Source organism: Brienomyrus brachyistius, chromosome 12, assembly GCF_023856365.1.
Source record: "Brienomyrus brachyistius isolate T26 chromosome 12, BBRACH_0.4, whole genome shotgun sequence".
Lineage (NCBI taxonomy): Eukaryota > Metazoa > Chordata > Actinopteri > Osteoglossiformes > Mormyridae > Brienomyrus > Brienomyrus brachyistius.
This window is the reverse complement of record NC_064544.1, coordinates 11,845,523-11,871,533: the sequence shown is the minus strand read 5'-3', so window position 1 is coordinate 11,871,533 and position 26,011 is coordinate 11,845,523. Positions and strand designations below refer to the sequence as shown.

General features: G+C 41.3%; 1 protein-coding gene across 1 annotated transcript in view; it reads left to right on the top strand.

Moving 5' to 3' along the window:
• The window catches only part of LOC125704441 (receptor-type tyrosine-protein phosphatase delta-like), a 362,466-nt gene that overhangs the window by 139,426 nt on the left and 197,029 nt on the right, over window positions 1-26,011 (top strand). The window contains 1 exon segment of the mRNA XM_048969994.1: window positions 17,196-17,244. The gene's annotated coding sequence lies outside the window, so the exon portion shown is untranslated.

The following is a 26,011-nucleotide window of genomic DNA, read 5'->3' as shown; positions in this document are numbered from 1 at the left end:
GGTGTCTGTATGTGTGTGTGTGTCTGTGTGTCTGTCTCTCTGCCTATCTCTCTGTCTGTCTGCATGTGGGTATAGGAAAGACAAAGGCTGAATACACACGGGCGCATGCATGCACACACGCACAAACTATAGCTCAGGTTTGGACACTAATTTGTAATTTGGTGTAACTGGGAAAATTCTGCATTTCTCTAGAACAGATAAGTCATCTGTTGCAGGTATATTATGTTTTATTTGTGACTTGGGTGTGAGGTCAGGCTCTCCTGGGCAGGTGCCGCCCCGAGGGCCGTCTGTAAGTGATGAATTAGGGCGAATAGGGAGCAGTTCATCAGGGTTACACAATCTGATTGGAGGTAGCGAAGGCACATTTCACTGCTGCAGTGTTATCATTCGGTCTGTATCTAAGCCTGGAGCGTGCTATTTGTAAAAGCGTTACTAGGTGGAAATTGGAGGAAGCTTCAGAAAGGGGTCACCTCTGACAGGCGAAGACTCCCGGTAGGGTGTCATTACGGCAGACATGCAAAAGCACAGCCGGCATGTCTGCCTGCAGGGGACAGTCCCGGGACATTTGGAAGGTTGCATTGAAAAATACATAAAACGAGAGCGTTTCTGAGGAAATCTGACTTGTTGTTTATGTATATGTATGTGTGTGTATATGTATACACTCACACACACACACACACACACACACACAGTTGTGTGATCATATCTTTTTAGGGACCGCTCATTCATTTCTATGGGAAAAATGCTAATGCTAACTATGACAACCTTAACCCCCACCCTGCCCTAACCATAACCATAAATAACCAAACAAAATACAAGACATTTTGCAATTTTAGTTTTTTCACAGCAGTCACGCATTTTTATAAAATAAAGCTTTCCCATATGGGGACCAGGAAACCGGTCCCCATAAAGTAAAAAAAAGGGTATTCATCACTTTTTGGTGACATTTGGTCCCCACAAGGTAAGGTATACCTGGACTATACACACACACACACACACACACACACACATACACACAAATGACAATATGTTTTAGCCATAAACATAAACATGCAAGCAAACCTGGACGCACACATATGGAAAAATGCAGCATGTCATGGTATTCGTTAAGAATTTTAAGTACTGTATGATATATGAAGATATCTGCGGTCAAGTGGATTTTCCATGGACATTTTATTATATAAACCATATATATGTCTATGAGCCTCTGTGGAATGATTCATATAGAATTTATGTTTTATGTCACGGTGCATTTTTTTTTGTTATAACTTATTAATTTGAATTATTGTAATACTGCGATAACCATTCATCGGATCGCTGTGATTTGTGCTTTAACGTATTTGAACTTCACCTACGCTGCGTGACAGTCAAGGATGTACGTTAAGATATACTGGCCGTCTGACTCTTATACCATATGCGTCGTAATGTGAGCCATTCGGACGGGCGCGGTATATATTACCCCGCGCATTACTGTCAAACGGACTCCGCATTTCCCTTCCATTTAAGTCCAGCCTTACCAGCACAAGTGGAACTCCTTACATGATAAGTAACTCAATTAAAATCATGACAGGAGAATTATAATTAGGTTCGGAAGCCTCATAAACCACAGTAAAGCTGCTTCGCTGCATCTGTTGATTTCTTTTGAAAACCCTCCAGTTGAGGTTTTGTTTTTTTATATTTATATTCGTGCATATATTCACATATATTTATATACGTGTGTGTGTATTTTGTACATATATATATATATATATATATATATATATATATATATATATATATATATATATATATATATGTATATATATATATATATATATATATATGTATATATATATGTATATGTAAAACTATGCTTTGTTGACACGTGTGTGTGGTCTCCATTACCTGATTCCTGCCGTATTGCAAGTGACGACATTCAGTCATTAATTATAAAACCTAGGATTTGCAATACACCAGCACTTGCCAAATACAATATGCATGTTACACTTTACTCTCCAAGTCCCGTAAAACCTTTTTGCAGAGCCGCCTTATGGGATTACGAGTGTTCATAAAATGGTAAATATGCTAATGTTGCTAATATTTATTAGCGGCCATTGTTTTTCTGTGTCAGGGAGAAACAGAGGAGAATTCTCTGGGGAAAGTTTGGTCTGGCAGTCAGTAGAAACTCAGAGACGTTAAGTGATTTACTTATTTGTTTAATGTCTTTAGTGCTCTGGGTTCATCCTGTGCCAAACTCCTTAGCTAGTTTGTAAGCGTCTGTAGGAAGCTGACTCATTCGGTTATTCTCCTTCCATGCGATCGTGGCCTGCGGGGGACCTCTCCTCAGGATGGAGACTTTCAGCTCAAACTTCCTCAAGGTTTCGGTAATTACAGTGTCTCAGGTTCCCCTAGATGAATAATTCTTGATTAAAGTGTGGAAAAAGAAAATCCTAGATGAGGATTGGGGGTGAATTGCATGGGGGTTCTTGAATTATGCGGAATCATGCGGAAGTACGGCCTCGCACGTGTGTGGCACGCAGTCTGCAGGTGCAGAAGCCAGTATGGTCGTGCTTGCGTTCCTCAGGCGTAATGAACAAGGGGCACTGGGAAGTATCAAAGTGCTTTTACCCCCCCACCCTCCCCTTTATAGTGATATTGGCAGCTCCTGAGTGTGAAAAACACTTCCAGTTTCTGCTTTTGACGCCATAGAGGCATCCTTTGGCTTTGTTGGCTGGTATCAGACCAGTAACCATCCTGACTTCCTTTTAGAGAATGGCGGTAATCTGGTTCACAGCCAGCTCCTCGCTGTAAAACAAAGGCAGTGGTACTCGCAATATTATTACGCTTTGGCTGAGGCCTGATTGACCGAAGACGCAACTGTCAGATTGATGCAATACAGCGGGATATAGCGGGGGGCATGTGAAATACGGCTGCGTCCAAGGGTCCCCCCTGAATTAGACTACAACATTTCACAATAATATTTACATGTACATTGTCCAACGTGACATACTAGGGAGGTGGGTGATACATCACAAGCTTACGGCTGACCAAGAACCAGTTTGTGTACAAGTGTTGCTAGGTTGCACTTCCAGTGCGCTTATCAGTAATGAGTAGTAATAGTTTTTTTCTGGTAGTTCTTTGTCTGCATGCTGCTCAGTAGCATGTTTAAAGGTTGTTGATAAGAAGTAAATTTAGATGCCTCATGTCTACAGCTGAACAGGATCATGCAGAGGCGTTTCGAGGGGCAGGTGCTCGACTGGAAAACTTGTTACCTGGGGGAGGTCCTCTCCATAAAAGCGGAACCCACCCCCCCCGCAAATGTACCTGTGGTTCAACACATATGCATTTCATGATTTGTTGAATGTCTGTTGAACATCTACAAGAGATTAATCTATTACAGATTCTGTAATTAACGACAGACAGTTTTACATAACAGCTTGATAGTTTGAACATTTGTCCCATATCTTTATTGAAATTACATATCCTGAGATTACTTCCTCCATTCTCTGTGTAAGAGCAGGCCCTGTATGGCATGACTGTAGAGAGGATTTACTGTAAGTATGTGCAGTTAGTGTAAGTATCTGCCAATAAAAAATCAGTTTATAGTTCAGTGAGCACACCAGCACGTCCCCTGTAATCGTGGACCTAGTGCACAAGTGTTCAGACCCAGTGACTTGGTGGCGTATTCTCTACTGCTCATAAAAACTGCATGCAGTCACGGCCGGAAGCTCACAGAATGCCTTGTGATGTCATACCTTCATATGAAAAGGATATGCAGGAAATATTTTGGTTGTGTAACAGCTAGATGTGTAAATTATTATTCTCATATTGTGCCACATTTTATCGTGCTACCACTTTGGAAAGAGAACTTTGAATTGCTATGGCAACAGTTCTGCTTAAAAAAAGTGAAATCAGGATATACAGACTGGTAAATACAATACTTAATCTGTCTCTTACACAGACAGTTGCATCCAAACTATAGTGAGCTGAGGACTCCTCAGGGTGTCATTAAAGATAGTCAGTCCTGATAGCACAAGACCGCAGATGGAAAATAGCTGGTATGCAGTCTAACTAAGAACAAAGAAAACCTCTCTTTAGACTGAATAAGCTTCTCAGTGTGATGTAGAGTAGGTGCATACTGAAGATTCACTGCCAGAGTTAGCGCTGCGTAATGTTTTTACCAATGCTTGGGCATTAAAAAGCAATATGAAGACGACAGAGTGAACAAACCTGCTTTTACATTCTCGTCTGCTTTGCGGTTCTCCTGCTTTTGTGTCTTATCCTGGAGCGGCTTGCTGTCAGACTTAAGAAAGGAAGCGGCAGTGTACTGTACCACACTGCCGGAACAGCTGGCCGAGAAGTTTGTCATTTAATCGCGGCTCGCGATGGAGCGCTTCTGATTAATGGCTGTCACCTGTATTTCATCACTCCCCGTAATTGCTGCTAATTAAAATCTCGTTTTGGACTACATGTCTGTTGAAGCCTCTTGGTGAATCGGGGAGATGGTCACCTGACTGGGTGAGGACAGAAGTGCCCTCATCGTGTCTGTTTTACAGGTATACACTCTGACATATGTACTCAGAAATGCACACTATCTTCTCCTTGACTGAATCCTGTGGTACTTGGCTAGGTTATGGTTCTTTTATGGGCAGTGATCCTATGTAACGTCTGTCGCTAAACCGCTAAGTCACACATTCCCCACTGAGACCTCTCTGCAGAAGGCGGAAATCTCGGGCTAACAAACGTGACTGCTAGCATTTGCTTTTGGACATCATCAAATAACAACGTATAAGACAGTATTTACCGCAGTGTGTGCAAGTCCACTTACGTATGTTTACATCAGTGTCTTTCTTGTCTGTTTTCTCATGCTTATCTAATAAAAAAAAGGGTATACACGTGCTTAGCTGTACTCCGGCACTCGTTGCCAGCAGGCTTGTCAGTCGTCCTTTCTCCCCAGTCTAATAAAATGATATGGCATTATGTACTGTAGCTAGCTTTCTAGATCTACATAATTCTGGGTGGATTTAGCGATCACAGTGACGCTGTTTTACAGCAGTTATTCATGGTGCGTCGGTGGCGGCGGACACGGCGATCTGTCAGGCGGCGCGGGCTGCAGTGCGTTGTTTATGTAAATGTCAGTCAAGGAGGCTTGCGAGTGAATCTCTCCCTCCTTGTACCCAGGGTCCAAGTATTATGGATTTGGGATGAGCGCAATGCTCTAATAGCTAAACAGAGAGAAAACAAAGCTGCATTTTCAAGCCGGAGAGGATTTGTGGCTGTCAGTGGTGAACCCGACACACAATTAGGTCTACAGTTCTGTTAGCGGAATATGCTAATAGATAAACAAAGGGAAGTCTGAAGTGTGCAGTTCTATTAGCGGAATACGCTAATAGATAAACAAAGGGAAGTCTGAAGTGTGCAGTTCTGTTAGCGGAATAGGCTAATAGCTAGACAGAGCTGCATTTTGATGCTGGGACAGATTTGGGGCTGTCAGCAGTGAGCGAGTTGCAGAATGAGGACTATAGTTCTCCCACGGCTGTGTTTGGCTGCAGCACATCTCAGTTTCCCTCATCAGAAAGCACTGTGAAGATGAACTTTGCGTGATTTGTTCTATGTGTGGACCGCTGAAGCTTTCATCTCCTACCTCAGGCCTTGTCCTTCTCTCCTGGCCAGGAGTCTCGTAGCCACGCCCAGGTGATTCACTGCTCGTCAACTAGAGCTAATTTTATGGCTGGCTGACCAGTGCGGGGGTTGGAGTTGTCAAAGCTGAGAGAGAAGACGTTTTTTTTTTTATCTGATATTGACGTGCTTACAAAACAGGGTGAAGATTGGCCACCTTGAATATTGTAAATACAGCAAAAAAGGGGCTTTTAAAAAATGTTTCCTGAACCACAAATGTATATTAATGTAACGACAGGTGCAACATCTGATAAAAACAAACGGTTATGTTTGTCAGTTTGGGTAAATTAATCAGATTTTATCGGAAGTCTCCAAAAGAGAATTGACCAATCTGAACTCAAAGGAAATAAACCATTTGAAACAATTCTCAGCAATTAAGGCTGTGACTTAAAATAAATATCTCATTTAATGCCAACAAAGACGTCTTCAGTAACACATTTATTTGTAATTACGTATGTATTATTATACTGCATATATATTTATATGTTAAGTAATTTAGGCCAAAATGTTTTTAATCCTAATTGTAGCTGCCCTGGGTGTGACGTTAATCTACATCCAGGCCTTTAAGGAGGTCCTCCTACATTCAGGGAAAAAAATTGAGGGTAGGTGGCAGGATTGGCACTCCAGCCACTGGAAAAAACTCACACTGGTCCATTCAGACTAGTATGGTGCTGAGGTATCACATGCCACACAGACACATTAAGGTTTGCATCCCTGAGGTGCTCTGTCATGTGGTGGGTGTGGCAATGTACAGTAATCAGTGCCTGCTCCTTACATCTGTGAATTGCATACATTCATAATGCATTCATAGAACATTCATAAGCAGCATGCAAGTACACCTTAACATCCTAACATCCCTTAACAGCTTTAATATACATTAATAACAAACATTACATGATTGTACAATTATAATGTTTGTTATTAACGTATATTACAGCTGATAAGGGATGTTACGGTATACATACATGATGTTTATGAATGTTTTATGAATACTTAATGAATACAGTGTGAAGGTGTACTGAACGTTTTATGAATCCAATATAAAAGCGTCATGAAGGTGGAGTTAATGTTAAACGTTACCCTTTAATCATACTATCGGCTACATTATGTAATGGTTAGATATGTAGCACAAGATAATTGCATCAAATAATAAGTTCCAGGTGAAAGACATTCTTGTATTAATTTATGTGTTCAGTAAGAGTTTGATGTATGCGTGTATACCACACACGGATGGTAGTGCAAGCTATAGGAACGAGATGGCGGAAAGTTAACTTTGGAGAACTTTGTGTGACTTACGCAAGAGGAAAAGGGCTGGCATATTCTCCGGCTTCCTCACTTGACGGGTCAATTTAATTGCAGCGCTTATTCGAAAGAAGCGAAGTCAACAATGCCCTTTAACGCATTGGGCTCTCTGGTGTTTAACAGGTTATTTAGCAAAATGAAGAGGGCTTTGGAAGACGATCGATATTTGCAAGGCTGTGGTCAATGGGGTTAACCGTACCGAAAAACAAAGCTGTGTGTATTTCTTTTTGGAGCGTACACAAAACGAGGACTCAAATCCCCTTCACACCGCTGATGATGTACTGCAAGAAAATAGAAGGTAGACCACAAATGGCTAAACAAATCTTTCGATGACGTTGCTCACAATGTGCTCAAAGCACTTTTTGACATGCAATTGGTTCCATTATTGTACAGAATATCCCCAGCCCAATATGTTGTTCAGTTTGATAAATTAACTTGTCATTGTTGGCATGCTAGACGATATTAGCAGAGATAGTTAGTTTGCGATTTAATGGCCTGTGATGATTTGGAAATAGAAGAATTAGAAAAAGAAAACAATAAAAAAAATGATAGAGAAGATGACAAATTCCCTCACACGTGCCTGGCAGAAGAGTGTAACCCGTATACTAAATCAGATAGCTATCATTTTAAATCTGACGCCAAGCGGAGGTTGCAGGTCAGTTGTCAGCTAGGAGAAGCTATCAGGACAGTGTTGGGGAACATACACTGATTATATAAGGAGCAAACGCACTAGTTCCTCTTCATTAAATATATATTATCAGTCTCTTAAAACAATAAGCATGCTACACTACAGGCTGCGCGAAGGATGGCTTGCAGCTGTGCTTGAAAGCTAGTTCATATCAAGTTAATAACAAGCGATACAACGGAATCAGACCAGTGAAGGGGAACAATTTGCTTTCCATTTTCCGAGTGATTAAATTACTCCCAAAAAAATGTACCCTTGCAATGTAATATGAAGGAAGCAATTAAATGAAGCCGCAGACTCTGCATAAAGGGGAATGATGTTCAGTATCTTACTCTGTACATCAGGGTGATTCCGTCCTGCATCACTAGCTATGTGATGTAGATTAAATGATGTTTTTATAGACGGGATGATAAAATGAAGGTGAATTCCGTTATTTAACAGTAATTAAGGTGAAGGGGTGTATCTGTGTGGGGGAAGGGAGGGGGCACATGACCGTAATTTTTGTCTATTGTGTGAAACTGCAGTTGTGTTTTGCCGCTCTCCACTGCCTTTTTTGTTTGTTTATTTGCCACAGTGGCCTTTTGTTGTCCTTCCCCCCCCACACCCCTGCATGCCCCTGACAACAGACTGTCTAAAATAAAACACCGTTACCTTCCCTTGTCGCGTGATAACGTGACCTTATTTGGCGTTATTGAACAAGGTCATGAATTGAAAGCGAAAGTGAAATTGCTACTGATGAACAAGGCCGCCCTGCCGTCCTTCGCAACACGGCGCTGAAAGGAGTTTGGGCTGCACAGGACTTTCCAGTTGCACATTGGCTCAAAGCTCTCTAACTTAATATTAAACCTGAACTGCTTTAGAAGAAACTACCAACTAATGTCACCGAGTTTCTAACTGAACAATCAGAAACAATTTCTTTTTTTTGATTTTTGTGAAGTGGGACACTGATATGATCTTATTGCATATGGCCTTGTAGTTTGGTGTTTTTAAAATGCAAATTATCTGTTTTGCACCCGACGTGACCTCCATGAATATTTTTTTGTTTATATGAGGTTTTTTCATATTTTTTTCCTCATCTATTTACTGCTCAAATAGACCCAAGAAATGAATCTTAAAGAAGAAAGATCAACAAAAATTATAAGACACATCCGTCTTTTAGCAAAGGCAAAAGAACATTCTGGAGAAAGTGAGTGTGGCTACTCAGGCACGTCATTAACATAAATTCTGAAATGCAGATCTCGGTTATGATGAATCGGAGCCCTTATGTTTCATCTTGGGCATGTAGAGGACTGAGATGCTAAGCATTATTCCTCCTATGAATGAAAAGAAAGTAGGAAAAAAAGTTTTAATAGACAGTGGCATCTTGTCCCTTCTGTTTTGTTGAATTTAAATTCAGTCTGGTGTTTCACCTGGTGTAATACTAAAAAAGAAATATGCTTAGTATTGTAGCTATTCGCAAAGTAATTCTCACAAGTGATTAAACGATCAAACCACAACAGATGTTCACGATCATTTTGGTGGCATACTTAACTAATTGCACTTCAGGTCATTATTCAGAAAGGAGTTTGATTAATTGTAGTTACTCAGATTATCCATTAAGCCTATGGTTAATGTCACATGCTATGAGAATTGGATACAAATCAAACACTGGTGATTACAGTATTGATAAAAGTAAGTGTGCACGTGTGGGTGAATGAGTTGTACTGATGGGACACAATTCAGGAAAGAAAATTCTGCTTGGAATCTATGGAAGTAAATCTGTCTCATCAGATGCCCTTTCTAAATTTCACTGGAACTATGTGAGGGATCATTCACGCCACATGGGACATCCTCTCAAAGACGGCGTTGCTGCTATTGCTGTCATCGTAATTGTTTATGTTTTTGATAGATAAGAATTCTGATATATAGATTTCATAATGCAGGAGACCTCGGGGCTCTCTACTGTAGTTATGGCCGCTATAAAGCATGCTGCATGTAGACGTGAGAATGCCATTTCGCTGCAGATTGATTTGTTCGCTGCCACGATACACAAACGTCCTCGGCCGCTTGAGTTCTTTCACCCAGCAGCTGGTCACGTTCTCAGCCTTAAAAACCGACGCGTCATTATTAACCCTGCCGTGACCTCGCGTCAGCTGCCCCCCCCACCCCCAAGACCGAAACGAAAACTGCCACTGTAGCATTCTATTTCACTGGTGACTGTAAAAATAATTTAAGTATGTGAATGCTTTTGCAGGGTGTCTGTAATGTGTTTGTAGGGGCTGAGCCGTAGTTGAAAACCCTCTGTATCTTTATCCCGCAGGAGCAGGAATGGCTGAATGTTGGAAGAGCCAATCATTTGTGAGACGTCTTGTCAGAAAGACTAAATCCTACCCTGAGCACCTGATTCTGGAGTTCTGTCTGTCGCGAGTGCTCTCAAGCATTGTCCTCGATAGCACCTGAAAGATAACGTTAGTTATGCGTGTGGCCGTTTTTGAGAGGATTGCAAGCACTATATTTAAAAGAAGAAAAAAAAAACAGTTTTCTTCCGCTCTTTCCTTCTGTTAATGTTATGACACATTAAGCCCATCAGGAGTGCGGGAACCAAACCACGGCTGCTAATCAGATATGAGATCAGATTCCGGAGCAGCTTATTTCAGCGGGATGTGATTCCTTGTGATTGCTTTCCCCGTGGAAATGTAATGCAATTATATCGCCGAGCTTAAGAGCGAGCGGTGATTGAAATAAAATGCATCCATGAATCCGTAAGCATCAGTCGCAGGCGTTGCGATTGGTGCCATCAGACATGGCCATTAACCCGTCGTCTGAGCCAAACTCCTGCATATTTCAGTGTACCGGTTTCAGAGGTGCAGAGGCTGCAGAGACAGGTGTGAGCTCCTTAAGAGGTTTGGGGACTTTATATAATCAGCATGTACAGCGTGGACAACAATGACTTAAATGTATAAATCTTGGTGTGGTACATGCAGTGTCCCACAAATTGGGTCCAGGTTGATAGACACACGATGAGCCTTAACTAAGGGCTGAAAATCGCGTTTCTGTCAACTCAGATCAAGGAAACTAACCCCCACAGTCAGGCCGGTGCTGTGACTTTACAATGGGTGATACTTTAGGCCATATGGTTATATACTTCATTTTTGCTTGAAATCCCACGGACACCAAGAAATAACCAGAGAGATGTCAATGACTCAGCCGGTGTCAGTGTGGAGTATCGATCCCTCACGTTACGCTTGTAACGGAAAGTGTCAGTTAGCTGGGCTCATGGCTCTGTGCTTCCCTCCCAAGTTAACACCTGTTGTTTTTTTTTCCCCCATTCCCATCTGTGCTTGAGTGAGCCAGATTGTACCGTTTACTACGAAATTACTTCTCACACATTCTTGAGAGTGTCAGGACAGTGCGGAAAGCAGAGTGATCGGTGCTACACTGTAAAAAAAACCTTTCATTATTATTGGTAGCAGTAGTAGCTGCTAAGATGTGCACTCTTTGCAGTGAGACTTACAGAGATTGCAGTGCATGTTCCATGGACCATAGAGAGCATGGGGTTGGGGGCATGTCATGTCCACTTGTGTTTTTGCAGATATAGGCTTTTGTTTAAAAATAAATAAAACAAATCTAATCTAATATTTAAAAGCTTGCATGTAATTTAGGCTTTTATTAATAAAGTTTTGAAGGTTTGCATTACATTATTTGTAAAGAATTTTCACACTAATGCCTAGATGTTCATTGGACGTTCAGTGTAGCGGCATTTATGCCTAGACAGCTCCTGGGTCACATCACACCCTCCATATCCACCTGCCCCTCCTGCCTTCTTCCTACTGTGACCCTAACAAGCCACTCCTGTTACTCGTTTGTCTCTCAGTCTAGCCCTCGTGTTAATCAATACCAGCTGCCTCTCATTGCCTCCCTCATTTGTTCGATATATATATTTGCATCCCAGTTCTGTTTTCTCCAGTCCTGTCATTTACGTCGAACCCTCCTGTTGCCTTTGCCCATCCTATGTTCCAGTTCTCCCGTTTTGATCCCTCGCAGTCCAGTTAATTTCCATACTCTGTTCATTTAACTTCGAAATAAACTCTACTTGTTCTGCTACAACATCTGCCCTCAAGTCCTTCGTCCCTCAAGCCAGGACATTATTTGCCTCACTTGTATGTCACTTTGGACAAAAGCGTTCATTAAATAAATTAAATGTAAATGTAATGAAGTATGGATGTTATACTTACATCCACTCAATTACCAAGCATTTATCCGATCATGTTCAGTTGTCTATTTGCTTTTGAAAAACTGATACGCTCGTTTAAAAAAAAAAAAAAAAACATTATTCAAGCTTTTGAAGTTTTATTGCTTTGCATTACATTATTTGTAGGTAATTTTGTGATTGTTCATCACAGTATTAGTGACGATGCTCTAAAAGTCACCCTGGCATCCCCCCCCCCCCCCCCCCCCTCCGGTCCACTATTTGCAGAACAGGATAGTATTTGCTGTAACATTCTGGGTAAAGACACCTCCTTCTGGGACTAGATCCGCCCGGGTTCTGTCAGTGGTTCTGTTCTGTAATTACATGAGTGTGTGACGTATGGAGTCGGGACTTCCTCGCCAGTGGCTGCCACAAAATGATGGCGTTCAGCACTTGATGGACTCAATTGCATTAGTTATCATTTATATTTTTATTATCATTATATATTTCTTTGATCTTGTCTTGTGTTGTGTTCTGTGTACGCAGACGCTAAACAATGTCTCTGGGCACTGTACACTTCCTACACCTTGGGAGATTGTTTATAGTGGAGCCAAAGTGATTAGTGCCGTGGTGGAAGCTGACAAGGCTGTTTGCTATGACAGACATTTTCAATTAAAAAGAGTAAATAGGCCCTGTGCTATCTGCCCTCTCTTCCAGAGATCAGTGCCAGTCCATCTTTCGGTAAATCTCCTCTCCCCTGACGTGGGCTGCATGCCCCCTCCCCTGCCTCTCTCACCTCCTATTTTCCCTGCCTGGCAGAGGGAGATGCCATATTTACAGTTTGGGCCTGTGTCTTCTCATCCGGTGTACTTTGTCATGATGGATGTAATGTAATATGGGTCTCTGTGATCTCCTCAGGTAATATATGAAGTCCTAAGGTGGTTCCTGCTCCAATACTGCTTACATTAGAATCTGCTCAGCCTAGCATGTGCTATTAGCCTCACTTGCATGTCACTTGGGGCAAAATAAAGTGTGTATTCTATGATACCGACATCCAAGCCCTTATCCAATTGTAGGGCCACTGGAATAATAATAATAATAATAATAATAATAATAATAGGTAACACTTTACATTAACGGCACCTTCATAATGCTGTTATATTTCATTCATAAAACGATCAGTACACCTTCATACTGTATTCATTAAGTATTTATAAAACATTCATAAACATCATGTGACATCCCACCTTAACATCCTAACATCCCTTAACAGCTGTAATATATGTTAATAAACATTATATGATAATAGCAAACATTGTATAATCATGTAATGTTTGTTATTAATGTTTATTAAAGCTGTTAAGGGATGTTAGGATGTTAAGGTGTACTTGCATGCTGCTTATGAATGTTCTATGAATGCATTATGAATGTATTATGAAGATGCACTGAAAGTTCTATGAATGCGCTTAATGTAAAGTGTTACTTAATATGAATAATAATAACACTTATTAGTTTTGGTTTTTGGTTCCCCCCCCTACCATTGTCATCTGTCTTTCATTCTTTCATTTCTGTGCCTTTCCTTCTCTGTTTCTGATGCAGCAATGTATTACAACACGCCCATGTAAAGTTAACAACAGCAGCAACAATAATAAAAATGCATGTGTTTTGTTTTTAATTTAATGATTCTTTATCCATCATTGTGAGGGAAGTCTCACCTCGCCTACAACATCTCGCTCTCAGTGAGACACACACACAGACGACAGCGAGCTTGGGGGGTCACAGTGCAGGGTGAAAACGTAGCACCCCTGGAGCTGGGGGTTAACGGCCTTGCTCAGGGACCCATTTACCGCCAGTAAATGCCCAGGGGTACATGTGACTATTCTGCCAAGGCTGGGATGCGAACCGGCGACCTTCTAATCACCGGTACAGGTGAAACATCTGTCAAAAAAGTGGAAGGAATCCTCTTTAGCTGCTCAGTGTTGCAACCCTTTAGATTGACTGCTTTGAGTGCTCTGTGTATTGCTGGAGAACGTTGCAGTGAGTGGCTTAAGTGCTGAGACAAGCACAGGAAAGGAGCCAAATACCCCTCTCACACCCAAGACTCCCGGAGTCAGTTCCTTTGTTTGCAGGCAATCATTAAATCCACCTTGCTCGTCCTTAAAATACAGCAGCCATTGACTGAAAATCCATTATTCACCTGCTGGACAGATTAGCTATATTATCATTCCATATAGTGTAATTTGAATCACATCTGATGACACAACTTAGTCTGCCATCCGTCTTGTTGAACACGAGGGCATAAAACGAAGAGGAATTATGTCTCATGATCATACAGATAATAATTTAAGAAAGCAATAACGTACATTGTAATTCATCATTCGCATTTATGGAATTAATAGGCCAATCAGCCAATCATGTTGCTAATGAAGGAGGAGTATATGTTTACAGCGAACAATGCCCCCAAAACAAAACAAAACGACAATAAAATAGGAATTCAAAGCAAACATGGCCTCCATGACCTTAACTGTTTCCAATAAATATTGTAGTGTTTCTATTTCAGGCAGAGTATGCAGAGCTAAGTCCTGTGGATTTTTCTCAGCACTGTTCTCGTACTTTATTCCACCTACATCAAACAAAATAATGTATGTCACATGTGACTATAGATTAATATATAAAGTGCCATCTCGTACTTAATATTCCACTAGTGAAGGATCCTCCTTATGAATAAAACCTGTCACTTAGCTTTCTGAAGAGGAAAGAAAAGCTAGGATTTCCTGTAAGGCCGTGGAGTGAGCTGGCTTCCTGTGGTTCCTGCATCGACTCCAGACTCCCCATGACCGTTTACTAAAAAAGTCGTAATGGATGAATAAACTCCCAGAAAGAGTAACAGTTTTGCAAAGCTTTAGGCTCTTACAACTTCATTGAAAACAAGCACTTTTTTCTTTCTAAAATACCCTTCACAGATACTGCATGACAGCATTGCCGTAAGTACAGTAGATGCGCCTTTTCGTAAACAGCAAAAGTGCATTAATTTGGGCTGCCCCATTGGGTCAGGAAGCGATTATCACCTTCAGCTGTTCCTTACTCTGCATTAAATCTTACCCTGTTTCAAGACTCTGCATCTGATGCTCACCTCCTCAAGCAGTAGATGCAGCCACGCGGCAGCGCCCCCTACTGTTAAGCCACTGTAATTTTTTCTTTTGTTTCATATTGTTTGCCAGGCCTGACAAATTTACCTTCATATTTTGAGGAACCATGGAAGGAGCTTCTAATAGAGGAGAGGTTGTATTGAAGTTCAACTGTTATATATAGTATCGGTCAAAAGTTTGGACACGCCAAGACATCTGCAGTGGAGATTCATAGAGCGCCACATCACATGACCTGGCCACCTGACCTAAACCCAGTAGAAATGGTTTTGGAGGAGTTTGATCAGAGAGTGAAGGAAAAGTGGCCAATGAGTGCCCACCATTTGTATGGGGCCTCCTTATGGACAGCTGGAAAGGCATCCCAGGAGGCCACCTCATGAAACTGGTGTAGAGGAGATAGCAGGATCAGCCAGTCCCTGGAGCAACTGCGGTTAAGGGCCCAGTAGTGGCATCACTCTGTCGACCCAGGGATTTGAACCGACAACCTTCTGAGTCCCAACCCACTGATTTTTTTTTTAATACTTTATTAGTCATTTCATGATCCGTATATGTTATTTTATAGGTTTTATGTCTTTATAATTATTCAAAAATGCAGAGAATATACAAATAAACATTTCTATGGGTAGGTCCATCCAGATGTTTGACTGGTACTGTAGGTTAATTTCAACTGAAGATTCATAGATCTGAGCGAAGGTCTGACTATGCAGTACAGCCGTCTTGGGATATTATACAGATCATAGGCCAGGCCCAGCCTTGGGAAAAACACAAAACATCAGCAAGAGTATGGAAATAATGTACGGGGATAGCGATGAGAGGCCGGTAAGTTTATTTGTTCTTTAGATTTGGACTGTTGTAGTAGGAAACTGCTTTCCACTATACTCTTGTAACTGACATTACATACTAGGCTGTACAAGTATGTTTCCTCACAAAACAAGCATAAAAATGATCAAAACTTGATGCATTTTTATAAAATCAGTACACGCAGAGCACACAACAAGCAGCCAGCCATGGGGTCTCTCTAGAGTCAAACAAACACCTGTATTTACCTAGCGATTACCAAAAACAGCTGTGATTGCTAATTATCACCTCCCCACCACCACCAACAAATTAATTAAACAATTTTACAGCTGAAAACGAAGCAATTGAAAACGTTTTACATTTATTTCTCAGGGTTTTTTTTTTTAAATAAATGATTAAGCCTGTGTGTATTTGCAGCAATGAATCAAGAAATCAATGCACGGCCAACATTTTTAATTCTGATTGGCTGAGGTCTTTTGAAGCGCTGCTACGATTGGGTGAGGTTAGTCCATGAATCAGAAGTAGCCGGATCTCCATGCCGAGTTCTCAGGCTCGTTGACATATAGGCCAAGTAATAAGCCAATATTTAGTACTAATATTCAGGATTCTGGATCTTAAAGGTGTCATGACCAAGTTGCTCTGCTCTTTTGGCATGCCATGAGCTTTCAGAGAGCTCCAGGCCACCCTTTTGGCCTCATCTTTAATACCGCACGCACAGTTTGCAGTGACAAGGTGACTGATGGTGTAAAAGCGGCTTGAGATGAAGTTGGCAGCTCCCGTGGCGGTAAAGCGTAGCGCTCCTGGGAATCCTCCACAGCTCCCTGGCACATTATCCGTCTCGCGCCTCGACGCAGGCCCTGAGATCTGGGCCGTTGGTGGTGAGGCTTGCCTCGACGGCAGATTAATCCTGCTTGCAGACGGCCATCACTTCTTTTGTCCTCTCCGGAGAACAGACCGCCACTTGTTTTACTTACCGCTGCCCTTGAATTTCACTCCGATGATTTTCTTTGAAGGAGATTTTTTTGGGGGGAAAAAATATCTAACCCAACCCTTCCCAGGAGCACTGCTGACAGACAAATGGCTCTCTTTTATGATTTGGTCAGCTGATTTCTTGAGTTTTCGTTGGAATCGGTTCACAGTTGGATTTCAACACACACGTATCTGACACCAGACTTTCTGATCTCGTATAGGATTGAACAAATGTTAACTGTTGCATTTTCTTTCATATTATAATTTTGCTCCAATTCAACATGAATCATCACAATTTTTTTTCCACATGCTCAATTAGAAAAGTTCAAAAAGTTTTCCACGAATTCCTCAAGCTTCCCGTCCTTCATTTCAAGGGCAGCTACAATAAGCCATTCAGTTGTAATTGAAAGCTATGCTGCTATATTGTCTATTATTTTCTTGTAATGTTTCACCTCTGTTCATCCTGCAGGTCTCAGAGGAGAGAATGTTCCACTGATTTTCACACCTTCAACCTCAAAGTAAGGCTACTTATAATGTATCTAGTTTTTAGTGTTTTTCATCGCTGTTGGTCATGGGAATTCCTGATCCATTGTTTGTTAGCGTGTCCAGTACAAAGGGCAACCAAACAGCTGAAATATGCACGAGAACTGGAACCTCTACAATAGTTGATATACGGTATAGACTTCTTGGCCATGCCTGTGGTTATGTCTGAAGGAAATCAATGTCATTTCAGTTTTTTTTTTGTTTGTTTTATTGTTTGTAGTGTAATATGCAGGTTCACTAAGGGATTATGTTGCATGCAGCAAACAATGTGGGCACCAAATACCCTCACAATGTGATAAAAATCTGTTATTTTGACATTTCCAATCCCCACAAGGGGAAGTTTTATACAAGTTTTATACAAATCTGTAACTACAATTGAAAAACCTAAAAGTTTAGTTTAGTTACTTATTACGTGTGGTTAGGGAAGGGTAAGGATTAAGGTTGTCCTAATTGGGATTAAGGTTTTGTCCACAGAAATGAATAGAGAGTCCCCTCAAAGATATGAGTACATGCCCCTGTTTTTGTGTGTCGTTCAGGTATGCATTACATTGTAGGGACAAAATCTGTTATTTTGACATTGTGGGGATCCTTTTTTCGGTTCCCACAAGGGGAAATTCGGTTTTATAAAAATCCGAGACTGCAGTCAGAAAACTAAAAGTCCCAAAAGTTGTGTCTTTTGTTTGGTTACTCATGGTTAAGGTCAGGGCTGGGTCAGAGTTAAGGTCGTCATTGTGGAGATTAGGGTTTTGCCCATAAAAATGAATGGACGGTCCCTATAAAGTACAGGTCTATGTGTGTGTGCTGGTGGCTGGATGCAGGAATAGCATCTGCAGGTTAATTGCTCTTCATCAGTTTACTTAAATTTCATTCCCATACAACCCATACAACAGGTTATGTATGATGGTTTGGGAAAAGAGAAGTAGAATGTAAAGAAGAAGCTAGTGTTGCTTTTAGATCAGCCCCTTGTTTTTCCACAGTAATTCAGAAGAAATTATTTGAAATGTCCTATAAGTAACAATTTCTCTTGTAATAAAATAGAAGTAATTAAATTTTCGTAAATACAATAACAGCTACACAGCTCGAAATTAACAGTCATCAGTAGCGAAGGGTTAAATACGGTAATTAGGGTTATGAATGGGCCTTAAATTACAGTTGTAGTAATTGTGTTGAGACGGAGGACAGTCATAAGGTTTATTGTTAGTGGGGTTTGTCTTTCCTGTTTCGTCCTCATCAGGGTAATGAAATCTGTGAGCGTAGCAAAATTAAACAACGGAGTCAACTGTGAATCGACTGGCGTCGAACAATGCCTCAGCATTCCATTCATCCCGACCTTCCAAGGAGGGAGTCTGCTCCACGTGCCGGATTTAATTAAGAGCACAGAACATTGCCCTGAGGTGATACGCGTTCTCATTTCCATCCTCTGTACCGATGCTCATCTGGCTTCCGAAACACATTTCGGAATGCAATCGGGTTAGAGCCACTCTGTAACGTGAATGTTAGCAATTACCGAAATATACTTCAATGTTTCTCACCGAGGATGGCAGATGAAATTTTAGAGGTTTAAGATGCAAACCGCCAGGACTGTGTAGCTACTGTAGATTTAATCTTCAAGGAATAGAAACACCATATGCACAGTTACTCGCTCTTGTTTTGTTCTGTTTGTTTTGGTCTGTTTTGCCAGCTCTGTCATTATTCGCTGCTAACCTATTAGTTTCATTCTGTACCAGAATATGAAAGATGACAAACTCTGGGGATGAGGCTGATATTTCTGAGCTGGAGTTACAGCAAAGTGGTTTAATGTACATAATGTCACAACTCGGGGGAGCAACAGGGACAATGAAGACGTGGATGAATGGATGAACTACCAGTATTGTGGAGGAAGATCTAAGGCTACGTCATTACAATAATACATGTAAAAGGATTTATGATTTATAGCTAAGAACTGCTTATAGCTTCACAAGTTAGGGGTTAATGCCATATTATTCTGGAAAATGGGGGAGAAACACATTTTATGAATTCCATACAGAATTGACCAATTTTGCCATCTCTCATGCTCTCTGTAGACGAGTAATAATCTTCATAACATACTCACCCCTAAAAAAATAACCATCATAACATACTCATCCCTAAAAGAATAACCATCATAACATAATCATCCCTAAAAGAATCAGCATCATAAGATACTCACCCCTAAAAAATAAGCACCATAACATACTCACCCCTAAAAGAATAACCATCATAACATACTCATCCCTAAAAGAATCAGCATCATAACATACTCTCTCCTAAAAGAATAACCGTCATAACATACTCACCCCTAAAAGAATCAACGTCATAACATATTCACTCCTAAAAGAATAACCGTCATAACATACTCATACTTAAAAAAATAAGCATCATAACATACTCACCCCTAAAAGAACAACCGTCATAACATACTCATCCCTAAAAGAATAACCATCATGACATACTCATCCCCAAAAGAATAACCATCATAACATACTCATCCCTAAAAAACAACCTTCATAACAAAGCCAGCCCTAACAGGATAACCATCATGACATACTCACCCATAAAAATTAACCATCATTACATACTCATCCCCAAAAGAATAACCATCATAACATACTCATCCCTAAAAGAACAACCATCATGGCATAAGAATCATGACATATACACCCTAAAAGAATGAACATGATTACCTACACACCCTAAAAGAATAAAAGTCATGATACGCACGCCCTTAAAGATAAATGTCATGATATACACTCTTCTCAGGGCATAAACACCTCAACGTAGACCACAAATGTCTGACTTGTCTCCAGAATGGGATTTTTGCTGCTCATGCCGCTGTTATTGAGTGAGCCTGACAGTTTGAGCATTGAGTGTGTGCCTTTCCAAGGATGCTTCTGCTCTTTCTCCCCTTTGAGCGAGAGCCAGAGTCAATCCACTCCCTCATGGGTTACTGTGGTAGGCATGGAGTCACATGTCTGTTGGTGAAACCGACAAATCTGTTCAGGCTGAGCCACGACCTGTGGGTACCCAGGAACTTCTGCAGAAAATTAGCCCTGACGTTGCTGTGAATCTCGCTCCACCGCGGCAAGGCTTGCTTTCCCACTGTATCGCGTGGTACTCGCGGATCGAGTTCCACCCTTCCCCATCCCATACCTCACTTGAAAGGAGGTGTTATGCGCTGTAGGTGTAGGTGCAGATCTACCGTAAATGTGTCAGTGTCGTGAAATGAGAGTGCCTTACTAAATGAGATGCCTCCAGTATAACTATTTACATAAGCAACTGTTGAGAATCTTTGCCTGAATCCAGTTAAATGGTTTCACTGAAGCTTGTAATAAGTTTTTCTAATGTTGTCCAAGGCAGCCCTTGGAATTTGCAGAAGGCAGGATGGCAAGCTTTTAGGTCATTTTCCTTATAATGTTTATTTTTAGAAAATTTTTTTCATTCTCCAAACAGACAAAATAATTCTAATTTTATACCTAGAGATTAGAGATTAAAATCAACGGTTAAATGAGACTGAACTGCTACCTCTATTATGATTGTATTGTTTTACCAAATTAGTGTTTAAATTCTGCAGATCTGTATCCTAGACTTGGCTAGGACACTATGCACCAGTGTGCTCTAATCACATTTACTAATTTAAAAGCTGACAGCTGTTCTCTCCCTGTGTTAAGTTAAAGGAAATGAGATAGCGTAGGCACTGCAGAGAATGAATTGAAATTGCAGTAATGCATGTTTTTTTTTTTTTGTTATTACTCGGCAAAGAACGAGGTTGATACTGCGCTGTGGAATATACACAGGCCTACGATATCTGTAAGTAGGAACTAAGCCACAGCCATCACGTGTAAGAATCTGCAGGAAGGTTTGCAGTGCATATTCTCACTATACAGTGTGTTACAGTCCATTCGGTTAAATGAAACATGTTTTCTCCCAGAATCCCATCGTGCGTGACCCCTTTTCTTAATAAGGTCAACTGTAACACGTCAGACCCACTGCGGCGAGTCCACATAATATACGGCCGTTCGGTTTGGTAGCCTGCTGCCTCTCTGTCAGCTGGGCCTGTCCATGACTAATACGTTTTACATGTGCTTGAATCAAAGAGTATTTATGCACTCCAGGAAATTCTGTTCCCTTCTGTGTCGACGCATCACGCTGCGCTTCAGAGTCCTTTACAAGTGCAACGCAGAATGCGATTTGGCTTCGGATTAGAAACGGGAACACGGGCCGCATAAAGCGCTCTCTTTGGCGGGGGTGTCGTTGACAAGCAGTCGTATGTAAGTGTTGTTCTGACAGCACAGGCCCCGAATAGCCCTCTCCACCTTTGTCTGTGGTGGTTTATTCCAACATGCCAGTAACTTCCTGCAATAAGAGTACTGTCTCTTTAAGGCAATAATGTCTGAGATTAGAAGACAGGCAGTGAAAAGGTCTCTCTTTACAGAAACCACCAGTCTCTCTAAAAAGGGGAAATCTGAATACCAAATTTAAATAAATAAAATGGTTACACAGAAAAGTGCTTATTTCATTTGAATGAAAAGAAATTCCACATAATCCGTAGTATCACAGTCATCCTAATTTTGTTTGAAATGCACTTCGACACTCGTGGTGACTAGTGGACTAGCGGATGTTGACTAATTACAGCTGTCATCCATTGTGGGACCGACATTGTACTCAAAATATTCCTTTTTTTTAATGAAAGGGAGGGTATGTCGACTCGTTTGCAACACAGACACGAGAAGCAGCTCAGACATAACATTCCAAAAAAAGTCATACATGGAAAAATGTAACAGTGTATTTTCCTAAGATGTGTTATCACCCACAATGCCGTTGGCCTACCTCATGAAACACCTTTCATTGAGGCTGAAGACCAGATTGGTTTCTCCCCTTTCTGCTCACGTCTCCCGCCATTCTTTTTCTAGTCATTCCATTATTCAAGTTTTACCAAACAGAAGAGCTAATTACGAGGTATTTGAAAGGAAATCGGCCATGTAAGGACCCTCAAAGTGAGTTTATTTTTGGAGTGGCCTGCTGTACATAGAATGGAAAGTGTCATATTTAAAGCAATACGTGAAGGTGTCAACTAGTGTTGAGTATAAAAAAACATCAGCCACAGACGTCCTTACAATTAAAAAATAAAAGGTAGCGTTTCTAAACTTTCGCTAAAGTGTGCTTGTGATGCTGTCGCCTTGTTAAGAGCTACTGTATGAAGCGGCTATATTGCGAACATCTCCAGGTGAAAATAAATGGGACTGAGTTCTCGGCTCTGGACTCGTACTTCACTGCTGCTCTCGGCAGAGTGAAAGCAGCGGTAATGAATTCCGAAGTGGATTGTTTAATATCCCACACACATGACGGCCATAAAAAGCATTCATTACCTTCGGCAGACCCCTGTATCCGAAAATAATGGAAATCCTGAGTTGTTAACTCTGGAATTATGCATACTGCCCTGTTCTATAGATCGCTCACCCTCTATCAGTAGTAGTAGAATCAGCTACATGGGTGGCATAAGAGTCAATATATTCCTGGAATTGCAAAGAATTGTTCTCAGATAACTCAGTAGCCAAGCGGTTAATGTCGTTATTGACATAGCATTATGTTTTAATGATTGTTCGTGATTCATTTAGCATGTATAACTATCAAAGCAGTATTTATATTTATATTTACACTTGTATTGTTAACAGCTGCATTAGTCTAAAATGACATACAGTACAGGCAAGGAAAATAGCACATTGCAAACATTTATGGTGTGAAAGAGTAACTAGGCATAAGCATAGCTTGACTGAGATCCCAATGGACGACCAGGTACTAGTTTGAGCAGTATTGGAGCAGGAGCTACACAAGAACTTCTAACTTTCTAAGAGTAAGAACCTAATAATGACTGTTCAAGAACCAGAAGTGCAACATAAGGATGTTCACGCAATGTAAAGATGCGGCAAGTTAGGAGAGGAATTTAGGAAGATAGGTCTTCAGGAATTTCCTGAAGCTACTGTCTGTCTCAATGAAATTATAATTAATCGTATTGAAACAATCCTTAGCAAACATTAGACTAACCAAGCTTTGGTATCACAATATGAAACGTTAAAACGTTACAGATACATTGTATCTTGTGAAGGGGCTGGAAAGACACCTATGCTGACGGACATTGTAAAAATCGTAGCTTTTTAGACAGATAAGGGCCCCCACTCAGACTCAACGAGTCTGACTTTGACTGGCATCAAGCCTCAAGTCTGTAGAAGCCAGCCTGGAAGCCGGATGACGGATCACTCTAAACAGAACCACAAAAATGAAGACAGAATGGCGCACAATGTGAGAAAAGTGTACAACTCTGATGGAAAGGGGTCTTCCCGGGCCACGTTTCTCTTCATTCGGCGTAAGTGAAATGGACAGCATTATGAACTATGGGAGATTGCAAGCAGATACCTGGCTCCAAAATAAAGGCTGGGGAAGCAGCTGTTTTAATCAGCTTCACGACTGGCTCGGCAAAAAGATCTGTGTGTGAGAGGAGAGGACACAATATATATCAGCTTACGTTTTACGCAAGTAAAACCGATGATAATGAGCTCTTTGTTGGCCCGTAGCTTTTCAAGGACTGAGTCTTTACAACCAATAAAGAAACTGGAGAGAGAAGTGCAACACCAATGGGAAGTGGATGACGAAATGGAGGTTTAAATGGGAAAGACTATTTGTGATACAGCTCGGTAAACACAGTCATTGTGGTAAAATATGTCCAATGCCGGAATATATCTATGCTTTTATAATGAGATAGAGGTTCGTTTAAGACAAAAACGCGAAAAACCCAGGAATAGCTATTTTGCTACCTGTTGCCCGTTTAATTAATAGAGTTGTTTTATTTTCTGTGATTTCATGACTTTCTCTTCTCTCCCATATGGATTGGAAAATACAAGGTTATTGATTATTGATTATATCGTACATGGTGCTGAAGTGATATTCGTTGTGATGGACAACGTGATTACAGAAAGTAATTTCTGGAAAACTGCAATGCTTGACTTCGCGCCCTGGTGAGACCTTTTAGGTCCCTGACCGCCATATTCCCTCTTTGTCTGGTACTGTAATTACATTCAGTGTGAACCCTTCTGGATAATTACATCTGTAAAGCCTTCAGCTGTCCAATTCACAAGATTCCCCGGCATTAGGTCCACCCTACAATTCCGAGAGAACCTATTTTGGTACATTCCTTTATAAATCTGTCAAAAAGTTAATTATCTTCTATTATAAAATATTTCCCGGAGTCTAGCGGAAGACCATTTTAATTGCTTTTGTTTATCTTGTAAAAATGGACATATTCTCATTTAGGATATTGCTGAATTTTATTATGAGCGAAATGTTATGAACGGCTGTTTTCCATTAATTTTCTCCGTCTGCTGTGGGCAGACAATCTGATTTACATTTCCTGTATTCCTCAAAGGGAAGTCTGAGCAGGAGAATTTCAAGGATTCTGAAAAACACCGTACAGAGCCCACGCCGTGGGAACTCTTTTTGAAGGTTGTTCTGTTGCTACTGTATTATTATTATTATTTATTATTATTATTATTATTATTATTATTATCATTGTTATGTTTGAGGTGTTTCCTGCTTTGTATTATAGGCATTTAGCCAGAAGGCTTCTGCCGTACTCTTGTGGGCAGGGTGTCACCCGCTTTGTTACGGCGCTTTGGTGGTAAAGGACAGTCAGGCTGCTGCTTAAGGAGGCCTATTGTGGGCGTTTCTCCCCTCTGGCTTTATATGAGACACAGACGACGTCTAATATTGATTGGTGTGATTGTAAGAGCTGAATAATCAGGGCTGCCCATCAGTGCTGGCCATTTGGGTGGGGGCAGTTATGCGTGTGACAATCAGCCGCTTTTATGGAGGCTGATGGAGCCGCATCCGGCGCCGACATGGAAGCGCCGCCGGATTTCCCGCGATGCCATTGAGACGGAGGCGGCCCGCGATGTTTGTGCAGAGCGCCTCAGCAAAAGGCGTTAAAAACACACCTGTGCTCAGATTGGCACAGGGGGCCCGTAATTAGCCGAAAGTAGGTCAGGCGTGAACTCCCGGAGGCTCGGCACACAATCGCCCAGGACATCTTTAATTAAACGGGGTGTTTTGCGAGCGACGACTCCTCCGTGTGTTTCGCATGCTGTGCCTGGTCCACGCTGCATTCCCTGACGGACAGCTCCGCACCGTCGCAGACAGAAAACACACAAAAGGACAGCAGAAAAAAAATGATAAATTCATTAACAAGTTATAACTATGACTGATTCCTGACCCCTAAAGTGATACATTGCTTTGGATTTTGCTACTGAGCTGCTATGATACTATTTGAAGTCAGTCTTGGCCAAAAGCGTGATAGACTCCTACTTTCCATGAAGTGCAGCAGTTTTTAATGTTCTTCCAAAGAACTGCTTCAAATGATATCTGAAAATCACTATCTGATTTTGCACGACCCCCTCTCCCCCCCCTTTCCACAACTCAAGGCTACAGTCACAATTAAATGGATGTCCGTGAGCAGATGTTTGATTGCCTGTGAACTTCTTCGCAATGTCCTCTGTGTCTGCACGGAGATCCATGGGGAGCGACTGCGGTGGAGCAGTGGGGAAGATGTGGAGATGAGTTCCACATCGGGTGAATGTTCCGGAAGGCTGGCGATATCTTTCTCTGAATGCAGAGAAAATGGAGGGAAGTCAGAGTGGGAAAGGAAGAAGATTTCATGCATGACTGAAGTTCTGCTCG